Source organism: Rana temporaria, chromosome 10 (assembly GCF_905171775.1).
Source record: "Rana temporaria chromosome 10, aRanTem1.1, whole genome shotgun sequence".
Lineage (NCBI taxonomy): Eukaryota > Metazoa > Chordata > Amphibia > Anura > Ranidae > Rana > Rana temporaria.
In genome coordinates this window covers 92117773-92140684 of record NC_053498.1, presented here as the reverse complement: position 1 = coordinate 92140684, position 22912 = coordinate 92117773, and the positions used below count along the sequence as shown (strand labels likewise).

The 22912-nt window shown below is 44.5% G+C and overlaps 1 protein-coding gene across 1 annotated transcript in view; it reads left to right on the top strand.

The window, feature by feature from the left end:
- LOC120915307 (brain-specific angiogenesis inhibitor 1-associated protein 2-like) overlaps positions 1–22912 on the top strand; it is a 189585-nt gene that overhangs the window by 64354 nt on the left and 102319 nt on the right. The gene's annotated exons all lie outside the window — the stretch shown is intronic.

The window sequence follows — 22912 nt, the reverse complement described above, 5'->3', positions numbered from 1 at the left end:
CCATTGCCATGAATGCAGCCTCACTATTGCCATTAATGCAGCCTCACTATTGCCATTAATGCAGCCTCACCACTGCCATGAATGCAGCCTCACCATTCCCTGAATGTAGCCTTACTATTGCCATGAATACAGCCTTACCATTGCCATGATAGCAGCCTCACATGTGCCATGAATACAGCCTCACATGTGCCATGAATGCAGCCTCACATGTGCCATGAATGCAGCCTCACATGTGCCATGAATGCAGCCTCACATGTGCCATGAATGCAGCCTCACATGTGCCATGAATGCAGCCTCACATGTGCCATGAATGCAGCCTCACATGTGCCATGAATGCAGCCTCACATGTGCCATGAATGCAGCCTCACATGTGCCATGAATGCAGCCTTACCATTGCCATCAGTGCAGCCTGATCGATGCCCATCTGCAGCCTCGGAGAGGGAGGGGGCAGAACGAGTGCCAACAGATTACATACAAGAGAATCTCCTGTTTACATGGCGGCAACTGTGTGTGCTGTAATGGGCTATAGTAATATTAGCTACATTTAGTAAGCGCGCTGTGTTTTGGCAGAAGTACAGGTGACTTCTCGTCTGCTGGCTAATTTCGTTTTTTGGCTCTGCTGTACCCAACCTAATGGTTGATTCCTGCTGCCTGCCTCTGGAGGAAGATTCCAGAAATAAAGTAGGAGGGTTAGCTACTGGATTATGAATATTTATCTAGCCTAATCCAATCCCTGGGAGGTAGAACCAGAAGATGTGGCCGGGGTTAAGATAAATGTTTGGGACGGTCTGCTCTTTCTCTCCTTGAACTTCTCCACTGGGAGACAGCCAGTGTTACTGAAGAGCTGTTGCTGTGAGGCCTTACCATGTGCTTGGCTGAGGGCCTGAAGGAGCCTGGATTAATTGGTTAACGCCTGCCACATGTACATATACGTCCACAGAATGGCACGTACAGGCATATGGGCGTACATGTATGTCCCCGCCTTTCTGCGGGTCGGGGGTCCGATCGGGACCCCCCCCCCGCTACATACGGCGGTCGGAAACCCGCGGGGAGCGATCCGGGACGAGGGCACGGCTATTCGTTTCTAGCCGCCCCCTCGCGATCGCTCCCCGGAGCTGAAGAACGGGGAGAGCCGTATGTAAACACGGCTTCCCCGTGCTTCACTGTGGCGGCTGCATCGATTAAGTCATCCCTTTTATAGGGAGACTCGATCGATGACATCAGACCTACAGCCACACCCCCCTACAGTTGTAAACACACACTAGGTGAACCCTAACTCCTTCAGCGCCCCCTGTAGTTAACTCCCAAACTGCAACTGTCATTTTCACAATAAACAATTTAAATAATTTTTTTGCTGTGAAAATGACAATGGTCCCAAAAATGTGTCAAAATTGTCCGAAGTGTCCGCCATAATGTCGCAGTCACGAAAAAAATCGCTGATCGCCGCCATTAGTAGTAAAAAAAAAAAGAAATAATAAAACTATCCCCTATTTTGTAAACGCTATAAATTTTGCACAAACCAATCGATAAACGCTTATTGCGATTTTTTTTTACCAAAAATAGGTAGAAGAATACGTATCGGCCTAAACTGAGGAAAAAATAATTTTTATATATGTTTGAGGATATTTATTATAGCAAAAAGTAAAAAATATTGCATTTTTTTCAAAATTGTCGCTGTATTTTTGTTTATAGCGCAAAAAATAAAAACCGCAGAGGTGAACAAAAACCACCAAAATAAAGCTCTATTTGTGGGGGGGAAAAAACGGACGCCAATTTTGTTTGGAAGTCACGTCGCACGACCGCGCAATTGTCTCTTAAAGCGACGCAGTGGCGAATCGCAAAACCTGGCCTGGGCATTTAGCTGCCTAAAGGTTCCGGGGCTTAAGTGGTTAAGGAGAACTTGCTAGAGGAAGCTGCCTGTGGAAGCTTGGCTGGAGAGGTGACGGCCCTCTTGCCTGAAGCTCCAGGTTAGAAGTACTTTTTTTTATGGTAGATCCCAGAAGTTGCTGTTGTGTACTTGGACTGCTCTTGTAGAGTATCAGATTGCTGGCTATCCCCTTTTATTCTCTTACTAGTGAAGCCAGGATCTTTAACCACTTAAGACCCGGACGGGTCACTAAAGGAATTTTTTTTTTTAGCTAAATAGCTTCCTTTACCTTACTGCAGTCCTGGTTTCATGTCCTCATTGTTTGTTTTTGCTCTGATGTTGCTGTAATTCTTTTCTGTTCTGGACACTTCCTGGTTGTCTGTTTCCTGATGACCACAGTACTGGGAGATTCTAGTTTCATTTTCCAAACCATCACTGCTCTATGGCTCTGTACATGCACAGAGGCAGGATAACATGCAAAAACGAAACTAGATGCAAAAACGAAACTCGAGGTACATTTATATGATTGATTTTTATCTATTTGTAATCAATTTTAAAAGGAATCAGTCAACTATTATGTCTCTATACCCTGTAAACAGTAATTTCAGCAAAAACACTTTTTTCCTTTACAACTCCTTTAAGGACCTTGCCCCTTTTTGCGATTCGGCACTACGTCGCTTTAACTGACAATTGCGCGGTCATGCGGCGTGGCACCCAAACAAAATTGGCATCCTTTTTTTCCCACAAATAGAGCTTTCTTTTGGTGGTATTTGATCACCTCTGCGGTTTTAATTTTTTGCGCTATAAACAAAAATAGAGCGACAATTTTGAAAAAAATGCAATATTTTTTACTTTTTGCTATAATAAATATCCCCAAAAAAGATATAAAAATAATGTTTTTTCCTCAGTTTAGGCCGATACGTATTCTTTTACCTATTTTTGGTAAAAAAATGTCAATAAGCGTTTATCGATTGGTTTTGCGCAAAATTAGGGGATAGTTTTCTGGCATTTTTATTAATATTTTTTTTTTTACTACTAATGACGGCGATCAGTGATTCTTTTCGTGACTGCGACATTATGGCGGACACTTCAGACAATTTTTACACATTTTTGGGACCATTGTCATTTTCACAGCGAAAAGTGCTATGAAAATGCACCGATTTCTGTGAAAATGACAATTGCAGTTTAGGAGTTAACCACTAGGGGGCGCTGAAGGGGTTAAGTGTGACCTCATATGTGTTTCTAACTGTAAGGGGGCAGGGCTGGACGTGTGACGTCTTTCCCTATATCAGGGATCAGACGATCACTGACATTACCACAGTGAAGAACGGGGAAGGTGTGTTTACACTCACCTCTCCCCATTCTTCAGCTCCAGTGACCGATCGCGGGACACCGGTGGCGATCGGGTCCGCGGGTCCCGTGGGCGCGCTCCCGACCCCACGGCTGGGCCTTAAAGAGACACGTACAGGTACGTGCTTGTGCCCAGCCGTGCCGTGAAGGGGTCCTTAAGTGGTTAAGGAAGATGTTCTCTTATAACTGTAAGTGCCAAGATTATCCTGCACCCTCATCCCTACTTGCCTGTGTTCAAGTACAGCAATAAATCTTCAAAAAGACACACCTAGACTGGGCCTTCATTTTGTAAGTGAACTTTGGAACTAGTACCTGGCCTGGTAGCCACTCAACAGGTAAGGGAGACCTGGGTTATTTCCAGTGGCCCCTTTGGAGGTTAAAGTTACATAAAGAGAGTCAGGCTGAGTGCTTCTCCATCATTCAAGAGAAGCCTTGTATTTTTATCAGGGAATAAAAGGTTTCCTCTGATTATCAAAGGTGGAGAGGTGGGCCGATCACATCACAGTTTCCATCACAGCCAATCAGAGGAAGCCTTGTATATATTCATAAAAACACAACTTTTCTCCTAAAATGTGGAGAAGCACTAATCCTGCCAACTAACTATTTAAAGTGAAATTAAACCAGGAATTCTACTTTAAGACATCAAGGGTAAAGCCATGTACACAAGATCGGAAATCAGGAATTCCGACCGTCTGTATGCCCCATCGGAGAGAATCCATCGGAAATTGCAATTAATTCCATCGGAGTTTGAATATAGGACATGTTGGGCTAGATTCAGAAAGAATTTACGCCGGCGTATCTATTGATACGCCGCGTAAATTCAAATCTGCGCCGGCGTATCTTCTTTCTGTATTCAGAAAGCAAGATACGCCGAAATTAGGCTAAGTTCCGACTGGTGTAAGTCTCTTACGCCGTCGTATCTTAGGGTGCATATTTACGCTGGCCGCTAGGTGGTGCTGCCGTCGATTTCAGAGTAGAATATGCAAATGAGCTGGATACGCCGATTCAGAAACGTACGTGCGCCCGGTGAATTTTTTTTACATCGTTTGCGTAAGGCTTTTTCCGGCGTAAGGTTACTCCTGCTATATGAGGCCGTACGCCTGTCGGATCTTAGCCAAATGCCGTTGTATCTTGTTTGTGAATCACAAATTAAGATAAAACGCGGCAAATTTTAAAATACGCCGGAGTATCAGCAGATACTCCGGCGTACTTCTTCTGTGAATCTGGCCCAGAGTATTCTGCATTGGAGCTAAACTTGGACTGAATAGTATATTCTTCCTACAAGATTTTCTCTTTTCTCTGTGAGTTATGGGAGAAAGTATATTCTCAGAAGTGAAATTAGAATTACATTTCTGAGGAGTAGTGGAACCCCGCATGTGTGTGTTGGATGATTTAGACGCGGTAGGCGGGGCTGTGTTGGAATGACCAGAAGGCTCAGGTCTGGTACTCCCGAATGGTACTTGCAATCTGGGCACTGGATGACAAGCCACGAGAGGTATAGGTAATATGGTATTGTGTGTGGTGCCGGATGGGGGATGGGCACTATGTGATTTCTTCCTATTGAACACCCTGTTGTAAATGTAGCCATCTAGCTCTCTCTGGATTTTACCGAATTTCGTTTGGGTCAGTTATTCTTCATTCCTTTTGGTGTGTTTTTCAAGGGTTAAAAAACCATTGTAAAGGTAAATGAGGTGTAATTTGAGTTCTGTAACAGGGATTTTATTTTGATGTTGAAAATCATGATACTTCTGCTCTTGCTGTTTTATGATCACTTGCATCCATTTACGGGTGCAAAATTCTGATATTTGGAACCATTCCTTTTCTAAATCTAATGAAATTAAAGAACATGTTTTTAATATCCTCAACCCCCTGGGGGAAATGGTGTGAGATACGTAATATGACAAAAATAAATTGTCCCACCATTGGCTCTATTTTTCTAAACTTAATGCAGCACTCTTTATAGGCAGATTTGGGCAGAAAGCAGTCTTGTTTGAAAGAAAAACAGGGGAAAACAAGTATATAATTCTTCAAGGGTCTCGTATTTGGCTAGTTAATGAGTTAATGTCATTTATGAGTTCCATGGTGGAAATGGCTTTAAAAAGGTAATCAGTGCACCAGAACAGGTAAAACATACATATAGGCAAATGCTGAAATGTCAGTGTAAAACAATTTCAGATATTATAAGCAGCCAGGGCCGCCATTTTTTTTTTTAGGTGTCCGGAGGTCTCCAGGGTCCCGGATGGCAACCCCCCTTTTTTTTTATTTATTTTTTATTTATTATTAAAGGGTTCAGAGGTCCCCAGGGCCCCATGTGGCAACCCCCTCTTTTTTTTTATAAATGTTTATTTTTTTATTTTTGTTTATATTTTTTTATTTTATTTTTTTTATTAAAAGGCCCAGAGGTCCCCAGGGCCCCAGATGGCAACCCCCCCTTTTTTTTCGTGTATTTTTTTATAAATGTTTTTTTATATATATATATTTATTTTTTATTAAAGGGACCAGAGGTTTATTTTTTATTTTTATTAAAGGACCCAGAGGTCCCCAGGGGCCCGGATGGCTACCCCTCTTTTTTTTATAATTTATTTTATATATATTTTGTTCTTTATTTCTTCCTTTTTTGTAAAGGCCCCCCCCCTGCTCCTCAATTTGCGGCAGCCCCCCCGCTTCTCAATTTCAGACGGTAGCACCCCCCCCCCCCGGGTTCTCTGCTCCAGGGGGCCCATGCCTGAAGCTTTGTAAGGGGCCCCAAAATTCCTGATGGCGGCCCTGTAAGCAGCAATATAAATGTTATTAAGGGCAACAGAATTGAGGCCACCTAGTGACCCCGAATGCAGCACAATCTGGCTTCTTCAATGGAGGAGGATATGGTTTACAATAAGCAAATTGTCCATATGCAAAACTAGTCCATGTTAGGAAAGTCCGTATATGATGGCAGCTCGGTCTAGAGCAGGGATATCCAAACTACGGCCCTCCACCTGCTGCAGAACTACACATCCCATGAGGCATTGTAAAACTCTGACATCCACAGACATGACTAGGCAAGATGGGAATTGTAGTTCCGGAACAACTGGAGGGCCGTAGTTTGGGGACCCCTTGCCTAGAGGCAAGAAACAACTCCGTAGATAAACGGCGTATAAAATCAAGCATGTAACGCTGTAACAATGGGTCTTATCGGCATGGATTCCGGTCATACATCTTTTGTGGCAGCTCGGTCTAGAGGCAAGAAGCAACTGTATAGATACACTGGGTTCACACTAATGCAATGCCAGACATCGCATGTGATTTGCCCTGCATTGCTGTGCTCATCACATGTGATGTCTGTGCAATGCAACTTCAGCTATACAGTTTGTATGGCTGAAATGGCATCACATTCGCACCAAAATAATCCTTTTTTTGGTCCGCAATTGTTCAGACCCATGCAATCCGATTCCACAGTTTGCACTGCGTTCTGCGAACCAATTTGGGGGTGCCATTAACTTTATTTTGACACCCGCAGCAGTTGGCAGAGAGCAGTGTGAACTGCCTGAGAGTCAGATGCGATGCAGGAACCCACATAAGAATTGCAGCGGTTCCCGCATTGCACCAGTGTGAACCAAGCCACAGGGAGAAAGGGAGACACAAGAGCCTGCTAAGTGTAACAAGGAAGTAATCTCCCTCTCTCCCTGTGATAAAAGAATGTTACTCACGCGAGTATAAAAACAAGCATGTAGCGCTGTAACAACGGGCCCTTGTCGGCATGGATTCCGGTCTACACCTGGGTGGATAGGAAGGGCTTGGGTCCCGACTTTCAGGGGCGCTGGAGGCTCTTGGTGCTTCCTGGTCTGTGGAACGCAAACGCGGCAGACGGGACATCACATCCGTGACATCACAACTCTCTCCCTGTATCTACGGAGTTGTTTCTTGCCTCTAGACCGAGCTGTCATGAAAGTGAGTCTCATCATATATGGACTATATCTCACTTCCTGTTCCTCCTCAGTAAGCTTGCCCCCATCATCCCAGCCATTCTGGCTGGGGGTTAGTCAGCATGCTCGCCCCCTCCCTTGGGACTACATCCCTGCGGGAAGTGAGCATCTCCCTGCAGGGATGTAGTCCCAAGGGAGGGGGCAACCACGCTGACTAACCCCCAGCCAGAACGGCTCGGATGATGGGGCAAGCTTACTGAGGAGGAACAGGAAGTGAGAAATTCAGACAAAGAAAAAAACATTTAGAAGGGAAATCAAAGGAAAAGGTAAGTGAAACAACAATGCACTAGCTTAAAGGAACCCATTTAGAAAATAAAAAACAAACCTTTACAACCCCTTTAATCATTCTGCTTCTGAGTGGCTGAGATGTACATTTCTCGAATCTTGATTTGTTAATTAGAGGCAATTTACTCAGCACTTTACACACTCTACATTAATTCTTAAAGCGGAGTTCCGGACACAATTTCACTTTTTAAATATAAATACCCCTGTAATACACAAGCTTAATGTATTCTAGTAAAGTTAGTCTGTAAACTAAGGTCCGTTTTGTTAGGTTGTTACAGCATTTAGACACTTTATAAAATAGAAATTGACTGGGGCCATCTTAAGTGTGGGCATCATGAAGCCAGACTGTATGACTTCCTGGATTTCAGCCTTGCAAATCTCGCACATGCTCAGTGCTGCACAAGCAGTGTCAGATCAGGTTTCAGCACCTGTGCAGTCCAAGTCACATGATTCTTTGAGACTGGGGAGTGCACAGACTGCTGGAAAGTTACACCCACTACATTCCCAGGAGTCTGTGCGGTGTAGGTTAGGAAGCATTAAGCACCTAGGTGCAGGAAGTGGGAAGATTAACTATTCTGCCTAGCAACAACACTTTGAAGGCATCTAAAAAAAAACTACTGATGTAATGTTATATTTATGGGTGGAATTCCACTTTAATTTAGGAACAGAGGCAAGAGTTGTGCAATACAAGAGTAAATTGGTGCTTACACAAGGCGAGTCTGCATTTACAGGCACAATGCTATAACATAACGAGAAAGGCACATGTTTGATGGTTTCCTCTGTTAGTGTGCCATAATCACCAGACTTTGTTAGATATTTTACCTCGACACTTAACTGTCAGTTGTTTCTGCAACTTTTTGCACTTTTAATTTGGCTCAAATTACTCAGTCTGTTTGTTTACAGCTGTGTCATTATCTCAAGCTTCCGTTGTTCCCCCTGGGGTTTAAAAAACGCCCTACCAGAAGAGCTTTCTTTTGTGCAGGCATAGTCATGCCAATAGCTACAATACAGAAATGAATGTCTTTTTCCACTTGCCCCTGATTTGAGAAAGTCTACCGAGATCTCCAGAGACATTGACTGGCTGAGCTCTATATTAGTTCATATACCTCTACGAACTGCAAAAAACTGTTTGGAGGATTTACAGGTTGGTGGAGGGCTGCACCCTTGATGTGCATTGTAGAAAGAAGCGTGATCGAAGATACCCCTTGGTTTTAGCGATACAGGGCCAGATCCACATAGAAATAGATCGGCGCAGCGTATCAGAGATACGCTACACCGCCGTACCTTACCTGGCGTAATTTCGAATCCTTAAAGATTTCGCGCCGTAAGTTACGGCGGTGTAGTGTATCTCTGGCGGCGGAATTCAAATCGGCGATTAGGGGGAGTGTTTCATTTACATGAAGCGCGTCCCCGCGCCGAATGAACTGCGCATGCTCCGTTTCAAAACTTTCCGCCGTGCATTGCGCTAAATGACGACGCAACAACGTCATTTTTTTTAACTTAGACGTGAATTACGTACAATCCCGATTCACGAACGACTTACGCAAAAAAAAAAAAAAATTAAAAAATAAACGCGGGAACGACGGCCATACTTAACATGGCAGGTCTAACTATACGCAAGAAATACCAGCTTTAACTATACGCTGGAAAAAGCCGACTAGAGACGCCGTAAGAAAATGCGACGGCCGCTCGTACGTTCGTGGATCGACGGAAATAGCTAATTTGCATACCCGATGCGGAAAACGACGTGAACGCCACCCTGCGGACGCCGAAGTATTGCATCTTAGATCGGAAAGGCGTACAAGGACGTATACCTGTCGGATCTAACCCAGATACCGTTGTATCTTGGTTTGAGGATTCAAACCAAAGATACAACGCGTGTAATTTAAAGGTATCAGTAGATACGCCGGCGTACTCTGTCTGTGGATCTGCCCCAAAGGGGCATACCTCTACATTAAAGGGTAAAGCTTCGTACACACGCTCGTTTTTCACGTCAAAACTTCTGGCAGAGCTTTTTGCAGAGAAAACCGTTCGTGTGTATGGTTTCTCGTCGTAAATCTTGACGAGAAAAAAGAGGACCTGCTCTCTATTTTCTCGTCGCGATTCTCGTCGGGCTGGTCTACGACGAGAAAAACGTTTTTGTGTGTATGGTTTTGCGAGTCTTAAAAATCTGCGCATGGTCAGAATCAAGTATGAGACGGGAGCGCACCTTCAGTAAAACTAGCTTTCGTAATGGAGATAGCACATTCGTCACGCTGTAACAGACTGAAAAGCACGAAGACTGAAAAGCGCGAATCGTCTCTCACCAAACTTTTACTAACATGCGGGAACATGAGATTATCAAAAGCAGCCCCAAGGGTGGCGCCAGTGGAATCGAACTTCCCCTTTATAGTGCCGTTGTACGTGTTGTACGTCACCGCATTTGAGAATGACGAGATTTTGGCTTGACAGTGTGTATGTAAGGAAAGCTAGACAAGAATCCCGTCAAGCTTGACAAGGATCAGGAAGATTCTGCACTCACTAAAGAATCTGCCTTCAGATCTGCCATCATCAAGAGATAGCTGAGCAGTAGGGTTGTCAATGTAAGAAGGCCTTAACAGTAAGGCCCCGTACACATGACCGGTTTTCTCGGCAGAATTCAGCCAGAAACTCGATGGGAGACGTATTCTGCCGAGAAAACCGGTCGTGTGTACACTTTTCGCCGAGGAAACTGACGAGGATCTCGTCGGGCCAAAAAGAGAACATGTTCTCTATTTCCTCGTTAGTCAATGGGAAAAGTTGGCTCGCCGAGATCCTCGGCGGCTTCACAAGGAACTCGATGAGCAAAACGATGTGTTTTGCCCGTCGAGTTTCTCGGACGTGTGTACGGGGCCTTAAAGGTTAGGAGAGAGAGAATATACTGTAGCTGTTCTCTTTTTTTTCTTACCAGTGCATTTCACGCAATGGACCATGGACTAGAACTATTTTCTGGTGTTTCATTACAGGGACATTGGAGAATTGTATGTTGTAGGAAACAGCTAACAAATAGTTTTCACGTGGCAGTTATATGTGAATTCCATTGCTAGCAATTCAGATATTGGAAACTTAGAGAATGACAGACTATTTGGCAAAAGACAATCTAGTATTGTCCAAAAATGTTTAGAAACTTTGGAAGTGTATTAAAAACCAAACAAATAAAATAAAAATAGAATTCCAGTGCGTTTTGGGTGTGTTATGATTTATCAAGCTAAAGTTAAAAGTCACATACTGAATAAATACATTTTTTTTTCTAACTAAAAATGGATCTAAATCAACCTTTTTAACACGGAGGAACCCTTGAAATAACTTTCTGGTCTTGGAGAACACCTACTAACATATACTATATCCACAGTACATTAGCGTCACGGTAAGAAGAATGCTCTTTATATTTGTGGTCACTGGGAAAAATCTATTTCTTCCCCTATACAGACAACATAAAAGACCATTGGGGGAAATTCAGAAAGAGATATGACGGCGTATCTCCTGATACAACAGTGTATCTCTGAGATCCGACGGTCGGATCTATGCGACTGATTCATAAGAATCAGTTACGCATAGATCTCCCTTAGATCCGACAGGTGTAAGTGACTTACACTGTCTGATCTTAGGCTGCAATGTCCCGCCGGCTGCTAGGTGACGCTTCGGTTTTTTACGCAAGGAATATGCAAATTCCGATTTCCGCCGATTCAGAAACGAACGCCCGCCAGTTGCTTTTTTTTTACGTCGTTTGCGTTCGGATTTTTCCGGCGTATACTTACCCCTACTATATGCGGCGTATCCAATGTTAAGTATGGCTGTCGTTCCCGCGCCGAGTTTTGAACTTTTACGTCGTTTGCGTAAGTCGGTCGCGAATACGGATGGACGTAATTTACGCTCAAGCCGAAACCAATGACGTCCTATCGACGGGCAGGCACAGTACGATCGGCGCGGGGACGCGCCTGATTTAAATAATACACTTCCCCTAGCCGCGGAATTTGAATTCCGCCGGGGGAGTTATGATCCGCCGGCGCAAGTTTCGAGGTAAGTGCTTTCTGAATACAGCACTTGCCTCAAAAATTTGCGCTGGCGGATCGTAAATAAGATAGATTACGCGGATCTAAATATCCGCTGATCTATCTGAATCTAGCCCCATTGTCATCACTTATCTGGGAGAACAAAGGGGATTACTCAAAGAATAACCAATGGTCGGACTTTGAAGGCAAGACAACAGAAATAGCAAAACAAAAAATATTTTATTACAAAAAATATAAACCAAACACAGTGTTCAAAGATAAAAAAACATACAAGATATTAAAGAGTATGAGTTGTATCCCTTGTGGGTCTACGCGTTTCACCGGAGAACCTCTAGCAACCTTGGGGTAAGCCCTGATTTATAAAGACCGATCTAAACTGTTAGGTCTCTATCAGACAGGCCGTGGATTGTTTTTCAGAGGCACTACTGCCACCTCCCGTTGCCTTTTTTTTTTTTTGCGTAAAGGTGATTTTACATTGCAGGACTGCCCTGTAACTGTGACCCAAGTGTTTGGTTTGCAGTTGCAGACTTGCGGTGTAGCCTCATTGATTGCAATAGGTGAGTTTGACAGGCGGTACCACCTTTTAAACTCTGCAGCCTCAGTTAAAAATGCAACAGCCATAGCATGTGTATAGCCTTTTCAGGCTGTAATATTAGAACTTGGGTTGGTGGCTTGAGGGTGGTAAAAGCGAGGCTCAGCTGCCTGTTTTTACCACACCTACAAGGCCTCCAGCTACTCGTGTAAAAGAGCCTTTACAATATCCAGATGTGGAACGCAAAGTAAAGTACAAGTACCTCCAATGACATAGTAATTGCATACTACTGCATACTATACTGCATAGCAATGGCATACTTCAGTTGTAATGAGTGGTTATTTGAATTACTGTTGCCTTTCTATCATCTCAAACCAGTCTGCCCATTCTCCTCTGACCTTTGACATCAACAAGGCCTTTTCGTCCACGCAACTGCCGCTCACTGGATATTTTCACTTTTCCAGACCATTCTCTGTAAACCCGAGAGATAGTTGTGAGTGAAAATACCAGTAGATCATCAGTTTTTAAAACACTCAGACCAGCCTGTCTGGCACCAACCACCATGCCACATTCAAAGTCACTTAAATCCCCTTTCTTCACCAATCTGTTGCTCAGTTTGAACTTCAGCAAATCATCTTCACTACGTCTAGATGCCTAAATGCATTGAGTTGCTGCCATGTAACTGGTTGATTAGCAATTTGTGTTACCAAAGAATTGAATAGGTGCACATAATAATGTGGCCGGTGAGTGTAGGTTCCATTGTTTGCCACTATGTTTAGAACAGAAGGTGTCTGGACTGTAGTGGGATTAACATCAGGGGTAACAAATAATATTGGGCCAGATTCATAAAAGAGATACGACGGCGTATCTCCTGATACGCCGTCGTATCTCTGAGATACGAAGGTCGTATCTATGTGCCTGATTCATAGAATCAGGTTGCGCATAGATCTCCCTAAGATCCGACAGGTGTACGTGACTTACACCGTCGGATCTTAGGCTGCAATTCTAGGCCGGCCACTAGGTGGCGATTCCATTGCGGTCGGCGTAGAATATGAAAATGACTAGTTACGGCGATTCACGAACGTACGCTTTGCCCGTCGCAGTAAATGTACGCCGTTTCTGTAGAGATACGCGGCATAAAGATAAAGCTGCCCTCTAGGTGGTCTAGCCAATGTTAAGTATGGCCGTCGTTCCCGCGTCAAAATTTTAAATTTAACGTCGTTTGCGTAAGTCGTCTGTGAATGGCGCTGGACGCCATTTACGTTAACGTCAAAACCAATGACGTCCTTGCAACGTCATTTAGCGCAATGCACGTCGGGAAATTTTAGGGATGGAGCATGTGCAGTACGTTCGGCGCGGCAACGCGCCTAATTTAAATGGTCCCCGCCACATTTGAATTAGGCGGGCTTTTGCCGGGCGGATTTACGCTACGCCGCTGCAACTTTACAGGCAAGTGCTTTGTGAATCAAGCACTTGCCCGTAAAACTTGCGGCGGTGTAACGTAAATGTAATACGTTACGCCGCCGCAGAGTAAGGCGATTCTACCTGAATCTGGCCATAGTTCTTACCCCAATTCAACAAGATTTATGCAAACCAAGCCCTTGATCCTGGGGGAGTATAATGCCGTTGTGTTTTAAGTCACATGGAACTGTGTCTGCTGGATTTTGTTCTCTTCTGATGGGTTTTGCCAATACATGTCTATGAAACCCATCTTGAAGCAGGTCAAATGCAGGTCAGAAGGATATCAGCTGTGGGCCAAATGCATCTGTCAGGCACCTACAGGCATGAGGAATAAGGTAAGTACTACAGCTTATACCTCTACCCCAAGACACAACGAGCAGTTACCCCTTGCAGTATTGTGGTAGGGGGCACACCAAGGGCAATTTATTTCATGTGCCCCAAGTTGGGCAGTAGAAGAGAAAAACATTAAATGCTGCAGGTAAAAAATGCAGGTGCCTAGAGGCTTTTCAAACCTTCCTATCACAAGCCATTCTGAAGTGTAGTGTCAGAGCTTGCTACTAAGCCATGCCCCCACACATTGCCTTAGTATGTGTACGTATGAATGTGAGTTAGGGGCCTTAGATTGTAAGCTCCTTGAAGGAAGGGACTGATGTGAATGTAATATATACACACACAGACACTGGCCACTGATTTTCACACACAACCATCCAGGGCTGCTATCAGGGGGTACAGGCATTACACCTGTAAGGGGCCCTATGGTTACCAGAGGTCAGGTGCCCCCCATTTTTTTCCGTCTGACCCCCCCTTCAGTAAGTCGCGGGAGGGGCCCGCCCCCATTTTTTTCCCGTCTGACTTTAGCACCTCGCGGCAGGAGAGAGAAGAGAAGACTTGACTTGACTTTGTTTTGTTCGTCAGCACAAACCCCCCCCCGCGCCCTGTCCCGCTTATCATCTCACGGCAGGAGAGAGAAGAAAAGAGAAGAGATGACACTTTCGTTACCACAACCCCCCCACTTATCTCACAGCAGGAGAGAGGAGGGCCCCCCCCCCCGGTTCTCTGCTCCAGGGGGGCCCTGTCTAAAGCTGTGTAAGGTGCCCCAAAATTTGTGATGGCTGCCCTGCAACCATCTCTCGGGTTTACGGAAAATGGTCACAAAAAGAGAAAATATCCAGTGAACGACAGTTGTGTGGACGAAGGTCCTTGTTGATATCAGAGGAGAATGGGCAGACTGATTCCAGATAATAGAAAGGCAACAGTATATATATATATATATATATATATATATATATATATATATATATATATATATATATATATATATATATATATATATATATATATATATATATGAGTGTGTGTCTAAAGTGCTGCGTAAATTGATGGCGCAATAAAAGTACCTGTAATAAATAATAAATACTAATTTCTATTGGCCTATCAGAATGATTGTCAGCTTCCCTGGCCAGTAGAAATTGGCAAGGAAGAGACCATGAAATACAAGCAACAGTTTCCTTTAAAGTGAAGCTACGCCCCCTCCAAGAAAATACTGTAGCTGCCGACTTTTAATATTAGGACACTTACCTGTCCAGGGTTCCCGCAATATCGGCACCCCAGCCGATTTTCGGTTTGGCTCTTGGGTGCTACCCATGCCATTCATGGTAAGGGAAACCAACAGTAAATCATTTTGGCTTCACAGCTGGTTCCCTACTTCACATGCATGAAGCGTGCTGTGCTTTCTAATTGGCCCGATGGCGGAGGAAGGTGAAGGGGGGCCCAACATCTGTGGTGCAATCTCCCAGAAGTGGGGAAGGGTACCTGTCAAAAACAGGTACCCGTTCCCCCCTCTCCCCTAATAGGTGCCAAATGTGGAGAGGAAGCAGATAAGCATAGCTTCCACTTTTGGGTGGAACCACGCTTTACCCCCTCCCCTTTTCCAGCAGCAGGCTCCCCATTCCTGTGCACTTTGTTTGCAACATTTGGCTGTTGGGGGAGAGAAGAGAAGCACCTAGTACTTCCGGGTATAGGGGGCATGTGACTCATTTAATGGTCATGGTCACAAATGTTAACTATTCTTATGTTATTCTAACATTAGTTCCGAAATGTAAATTCATAATATATAAATAACTACTGAGTCAGTGGCGTGAAACAAGCATGTAGCCAGTGAAGCCTGAACTTGTGTTTGGAATACTTTCTCCCTAGGTTTTAAATGCAGGAACATAATGACAGCCCTGGAGCAAGCATCTCCAAAAGCAAGTCTGCAATAGTAGCTCCCAAATTATCCTCACATATTTCTCATTAACTCAGTAGCAGTGTGAATTGCGCGTTAGAGCAAGTTGTGCAGTAATGCATGCACAGATGTGGGTCACTGTTGTCGATGTTAGCGGGCAGCAGGCTGAAGACACGAACCTGTAGTAAAAGTCCCAATCTGTATGTGGGAACCCCAGAGGTGACATTCCTTGATGTATATCACTTGACAAGGATCTCTGAAGGAGACAAGTAACAGGACAGCACAAGAATGTGTATGTTGTCACCGAGATTGTCAGCTTCCTGCGAACCTGTTTGGATCTGTCTTTATTGCTTGCACTAGGACTATACCTTGGGGGAGATTTTGTTGTATGAACAAGTGGAGTGAAACATTTAAAAACAAAGGGCCAGATCCACGTACCTCAGCGCATATATAAGGCCGGCGTAGCTTATCTCAGATACACTACGCCACCGTAACTTACAGCATATTTTCCATATCCACAAAGAATTTGCGCCGTAAGTTACGGCAGCGTAGTGTAAATGTGTCGGCGTACGGGCGCGAAATTCAAATGACTAAGATGTGGGCGTGTTTATGTTAATTCAACTTGACCCCAAGTAAATGACGTTTTTTTTTAACGGTGCATGCGCCGTCCATGGGGGTATCCCAGTGCGCATGCTCGAAATCACGTCGCAAACAGTCAATGCTTTCGACGTGAACGTAATTTACGCAAAGCCCTATTTGCGAACGTTTTACGCAAACGAAGGAAAATTTGACGCTGGCCCAACGTCCATACTTAACATTGCGTACGCCTCATAGAGCAGGGGTAACGTTACGCCGAAAAAAGCCTTACGTAAAAAAATGCGCTGGGCGGACGTACGTTTGTGGATCGACGTATCTAGATAATTTGCATACTCTACGCAGAAATCAACGGAAGCGCCACCTAGCAGCCAGCGTAAATATGCACCTAAGATCCGACGGCGTACTAAGACGTACGCTAGTCGGATCGAGCCCACATTCAGTCCTATCTTGTTTTGTGGATACAAAACAAAGATACGACGGGGCATCTTAGAACTTACGCGGCGTATCAATAGATACGCCGGCGTAAGTTCTTTGTGGATCTGGGCCATAATGCGTGAGTTGCCTATAGGAACAAGAAAGGGGGGATTTATCAAAACTGGAGCAGAAAGAATCTGGAGAAGTTGTTCATGACAACTAGTCAGCTTCTATCTCCAGCTTGTTCACTAAACAGGGAACAAAACCCATCGATTTAAAGGGATACTAAAGGCTGTTTTTAAGAAATAACAAACATGTTATACTTACCTACTCTGTCCAATGGTTTTCACAAAGCAGCCCCGATCCTCCCATTCTCGGGTACCCGGCTCTTGGCTCCTCCCCCTTCCAAGTGCCCCCTATAGCAAGCCGCTTGCTATGGGGGCACTTATTCGTGTTTTCTCCTAAGCCCTGTTCTATGTGTCCATAAGACATACAGAATGGAGCTCATCCCTGCCCCTGCTCCCTCTTCACTGGCTGTGATCGACAGCAGGAGCTAATGGCTCCCTCTGCTGTTTTTGATTTTGCCACGATTTTACTGTGCTTATGGTGTGTTTTTCATAGGTCATGTGACTCGAAAACGCATCAAATAGGTAACAGGTGCATTCTTGCTGCGTTTTCAATGCATTTCAACGGGGAGGTGTATTTTTGGTGCAGTTTTTTTAACTGACCTAAAATGCAGCAAGCAAGAGTTTTAACAAGACAAGTGAAGTGCAATGCAGTGTAAAGACTTACATAGGTCTGGATTCAGAAAGCACTTATGCCGACGTATCTTCTGATACGCCGCGTAAGTGCACAGATGCGCCGTCGTATCTATGCGCCGGATTCTTGAAATAAGATACGCCTGAATTTTGGCTCTATCCGACCAGCGTAAGTCTCCTACGCCGTCGGAGACTGGGCGCATATTTACGCTGGCCGCAAGGGGCGCTTCCATTGATTTACGCGTTGAATATGCAAATGACCGAGATACGCCGATTCACTAACGTACTTGTGCCCGTCGCTGTAATCTACGTCGTTTACGTAAGGCGTACATCCGGCGTAAAGTTATTCCACCTAAAGCAGGTGCAAGTCATGTTAGGGTATGGACCAGGGAACAGCCATCGTATTTTACGTCGTTTACGTAAGTCCTACGTGAATGGGGCTGGGCGTAGGTTACTTTAACGTCGTAGGCATTGAGCCGTCGTATCTTAGGGAGTATATGCGACGTAAAACAGACAATGGAATCAAGCGCCCACCAAATGAGATGTAAAGGATAACAGATACATTAAAAATCGTAAGATAGCAGGGGACTGGATGTGGGGGGCAGGAAGGGAAAAAAAAAAATCAGTTACAGCTATCTTAAAAAGGGGAATAATTGATAGGAAAAAGTTCAGTCCATAGGAAGTTCATAAAGCGGTGAAACATAAATATATATATGCGCGTGTATGCACTATATACTCTTGCTGAGAAGGCTGCCAGCTGCCAAGAAGAAGCAATTTCTGAAACAAAACAAAGGAACAAAAAAGCGGCGCCCTCTAAGCGTAGTATAAAATTTAATAGAAAGACACAAAATAGACATCAATTCTTATGAGGGATGTACTCACAAGACTGCAGGGGGTACAGGCAATTGAAAATAGGGTGTCATCCGTGGCTGGCTTCCGGGGTATATGAACTCCGCTGTGTAGATCTTGCTAGGTTAACATATGCTCAGGCACTCAGTCTAGTGGGCGATCCACGGGCTGGAGCAGGGTGCAGCGTCTCTGAGGATCCCTGGATGGTAATCCAGCGCTGGTATGGCAGGGAAGTGCAGGGACGCCGTAGACCGGCGTGGTGGAACGCAGCCGTGGAGAGCAAACAGCGAAGCGTCACTTCCGGGTTAGGTCACGGGGCGGTGCGCGTGTTCGAGGCATGTGTGCCTCTTCATCAGAGCCTGATGGAGAGGCACGCATGCCTCGAACGCGTGCACCGCCCCGTGACCTAACCCGGAAGTGACGCTTCGCTGTTTACCGAAGTTTGGCGCCATTCCACGAGCATGTGCAATTTTGAAGGGTGACATGTTAGGTATCTATTTACTTGGCGTAACATCATCTTTCACATTATGCAAAATAATTGGGCTAACTTTATTAACTTTTAGTTTTATTATTCATGAAACCGTTTTTTCCCCATAAAAAGGCGTTTGAAAAATGATGGCGCAAATACCGTGCAAGATAAAAAGTTGCAATGACTGCCATTTTATTCCCTAGGGTGTCTGCTAAAAAAACACACACACACACACACACACACACACACACACACACACACACACACACACACACACACACACACATATATATATATATATATTAGTATTTGGGGGTTCTGAGTAATTTTCTAATAAAAAAAATATGATTTTTGCATGTACGAGAGGAGTGCCAGAATAGGCCCGGTAAGGAAGTGGTTAAACAGTCATTGTAATCATTTGATGAAGATTTTTTTTTTTTTTTTTCACTTTGCCACATTAGCATCGAAATAAAAAGTTATCGATTCAGCAGATTCAAAAGGCATAGGTTCAAACGTTTTGAATCGAATAAAAAGGTAATCCCCCAAAAATTTGAAAAATACATAAAACGAATTCCGAATACGAATTTAACGAATCAGCCGAATTGAACAAAACAAAATAATTAGATTATGAATCTAAACTATTTTTTTCATCGTCTAATTGATACAAGGCAGGATGGATCAATGCTTTCATGTTGTTTATGCCAAATTCTGACCCTACCATCTGAATGTCGCAGCTGAAATTGACTCATCAGACCAGGCAACGTTTTTTCCAATCTTCTATTGTCCAATTTTGGTGAACCTGTGTGAATTATAGCCTCAGTTTCTGTTCTTAGATGACAGGAGTGGCACCTGGTGTGGTCTTCTGCTCCTGTAGCCCAGTGTTTCTCAACTCCAGTCCTCCGGGCGCACCAACAGGTCATGTTTTCAGGCTTTCCATTATTGCGCACAGGTGATTTTATCAGTTTCACTGCCTTAGTAATTACCACAGCAGTTTGATCTGAGGGAAATCCTGAAAACATGACCTGTTGGTGCGCCCCGAGGACTGGAGTTGAGAAACACTGCTGTAGCCTATCTGCTTCAAGGTGCAATGTGTTGTAACTTAAGATATGGTATTCTGCACACCTTGGTTGTAACGAGTGGTTACCGTATTTATCGGGGTATTGCGCACCCCTAATGTAGACCCGAAATTCCTGTAAACAAACATTTTATTACTTACAGTTTTGGTGTCTTGCCCGGCGTCCATCGGCGGCCTTGTCCGGTCCGGCGTCCGTCTACGGCCTCTGTGGTGTCCTCCCGGCTTCTCCAGCGCTGTCTCCGAGTCGAATCCTCGCTTCCCGCGCTCAGTTTGAACGCCTACACCGACATATACCGAGCGCAGTACACTCGGGCATGCTCGGCTTCTCACGCATAAACGTCACAGAGCGTGACCACGAGCGAAGCCGAGCCTGGCCAAATGTACCCGAGTGTACTGCGCTCGGTATATGTCGGCGAAGGCGTTCAAACTGAGTGCGGGAAGCGGGTATCGGCGTATATCGCGCACCCACGATTTCCCCCTTATTTTAAGGGGAAAAAAGTGCGCGGTATACGCCGAAAAATACGGTATTTGAGTTACTGTTGCTTTTCTATCATCTCAAACCAGTCTGCCCATTCTCCTCTGACATCAACAAGGCATTTTCTTCCACACAATTGCCACTCACTGGATAGTTTCTCTTTTTCAGACCATTATCTGTAAACCCTAGAGATGCTTGTGTGTGAAAATCCCAGTAGATCAGCAGTTTTTGAAACAACCATGCCACTATCAAAAGCACTTAAATCCCCTTTCTTCCCCATGCTGATGCTCGTTTAAACTTCAACATGTGGTCTTCACCCCGTCTAGATGCGTAAATGCATTAAGTTGCTGCCAGGTGATTGGCTGATTAGCAATTTGTGTTACCAAGCAATTGAACAGGTGTACCTAATAAAGTGGCCGGTGAGTGTATATGATACATGTATTCACAGGCAGTTGTGGATTACTGCCATGTGGCTTGGAGTTTATGAATAATCATTTGATGCCTATTTGTGCAATTAGTCATTGGTACTTTTTCATATTATTTGTTCATGTATTGCTCTTTGCTTTGGAATCACTTTTATTACAGTGTGCACAAATGTACAGTAAAACCTTGGATTGCGAGCATAATTCATTCCAGAAACATGCTTGTAATCCAAAGCACTTGTATATCAAAGCAAATATCCCCATAAGAAATAATGGAAACTCAAATGATTCGTTCCACGACCATTTATTCATAGGTCCTTCAGGTTAAAGTCCATATAAAAAGATTATAGCAATGTGATAGGTTGTGTAACCATAAAATATCCCTCCACAAATGGAAGCCTCCACAAGGGGATTAGAAGATCCCCAAAAAATCCAGCAGGAGCTACAGAGTTATAAAAGAGAAGAGAGTTAAGTGTAAGTGTAGCAATATCTTGCCAAATGTTGTACCTTTATCAAATGTAACCATATTGCTACACTTACAGATGCCTCTCTTCTCTTTTATGCTCAGTTGTGACATGACACTACTCTTATATCCAGACATCGCTTGTATATCGAGGCAAAAGTTATTAAACAATTTTTGCTCGTCTTGCACAACGCTCTCAAACCAATGTTTTACTGTATACTGTATATTTTCCAAAGAGAGAGCACAGCAAATCTGTTTGCTATCCACTCTGAACCAAACATGGCATGTATGTGTGTTTTTGGTAATTGTATGCCTGTAAACCAGTGGTTCTCAACCTGGGGGTCAAATGACGATTTGCCAGGGGTCACCGGCTCTTGGGCTGTTCCTGAAGCCTGCAGCACTCTAAGCCTTTTCGCAGCTGCCCAGCAGGGCAGTCCCTGGAGCCTGTGGCTGCCCATTCAGTTCACGGCATGGCTGTGGGGCAGACAGAGACTAGAGGTCAGCTGACTGGTGAGAAATGTGAAGTGTGAGGGGCTGGAGGAGACCCTATCTGCTGATTTTGGCATAGGTGTCACTGCTGCTAGACACCACAGAGCTGGAGACACATTGAGTAAAGCCCTGTACACACGATTGGATATTTGATGGAATCTAATCCGATGGATTTTTTTTGTCGGCTATTCGATGAAGCTGACTTTCATCAGTCTTGCCAACACACCATCGGTCAAAAATCCGACCGTGTCCAAACGTGGTGATGTAAAACACTACGACGTGCTGATAAAAATGAAGTTCAATGCTTCCGAGCATGCGTCAACTTGATTCTGAGCATGCATGGATTTTTGACCTATGAACTTCCACACAGATCATTTTTTTCTATTGTTCTATTTTTTTTTACCAATGGAAAACAAACCGATGGGGCCCACACACGATCAGTTTGTCCGATGAAATAGAGCTGGGAGGAATAGGGCTCCATCATTGCTGTTAGTGGGAGAAATAGTGCCCCATCATTGGTATCGGTGGAAGGAATAGTGCCCCATCTTTGGCATCAGTGGACGGAATAATGCCCCATCTATGGTGTCAGTGGGAGGAATAGTGCCCTATCATTGGTTTCAGTGGAATGAATAGTGCTCCATCTTTGGTGTCAGTAGAAGGAATAGTGACCTATTGTTGGTGTCAGTGGGATGCCTTGTACACATGATCAGTTTTCCAGGCGGTAAAAAGACCGCCGGGAAAACCGAGAGGAGAACCTGCTTGGTAGCTTTTTCCCCCTACACACGGACGGTTTTCCTGGCAGGAAAACTGCCATGAGAGCTTTGGTCGGGAAACCCGGCCATGTGTATGCTCCACCGCAGGCTTTCCCCATAGAAAAACTGCCGGCCTAAAAAATGCCGGGAATCCCGGCGGGAAAAAAGAAAACATGTTCTAATTTTTCCTGCTGGGATTCCCGGTGGTTTTCCTGTCGGGAAAGCTATTATGTAGCGTACACACGGCTGGGATTCCCAGCCAAAAGCTGTCATGACAGTTTTCCTGACGGGAAAACCGGTCGTGTATGCGAGGCAGGAGGAATAGTGTCTTAAGGGACAGATACCGTGTTTCCCTGAAAATAAGCCTGGGTCTTATATTAATTTTGGCAACAAAAGACACAGTAGGGCTTATTTTCGGGGTAGGTCTTACCATGTAA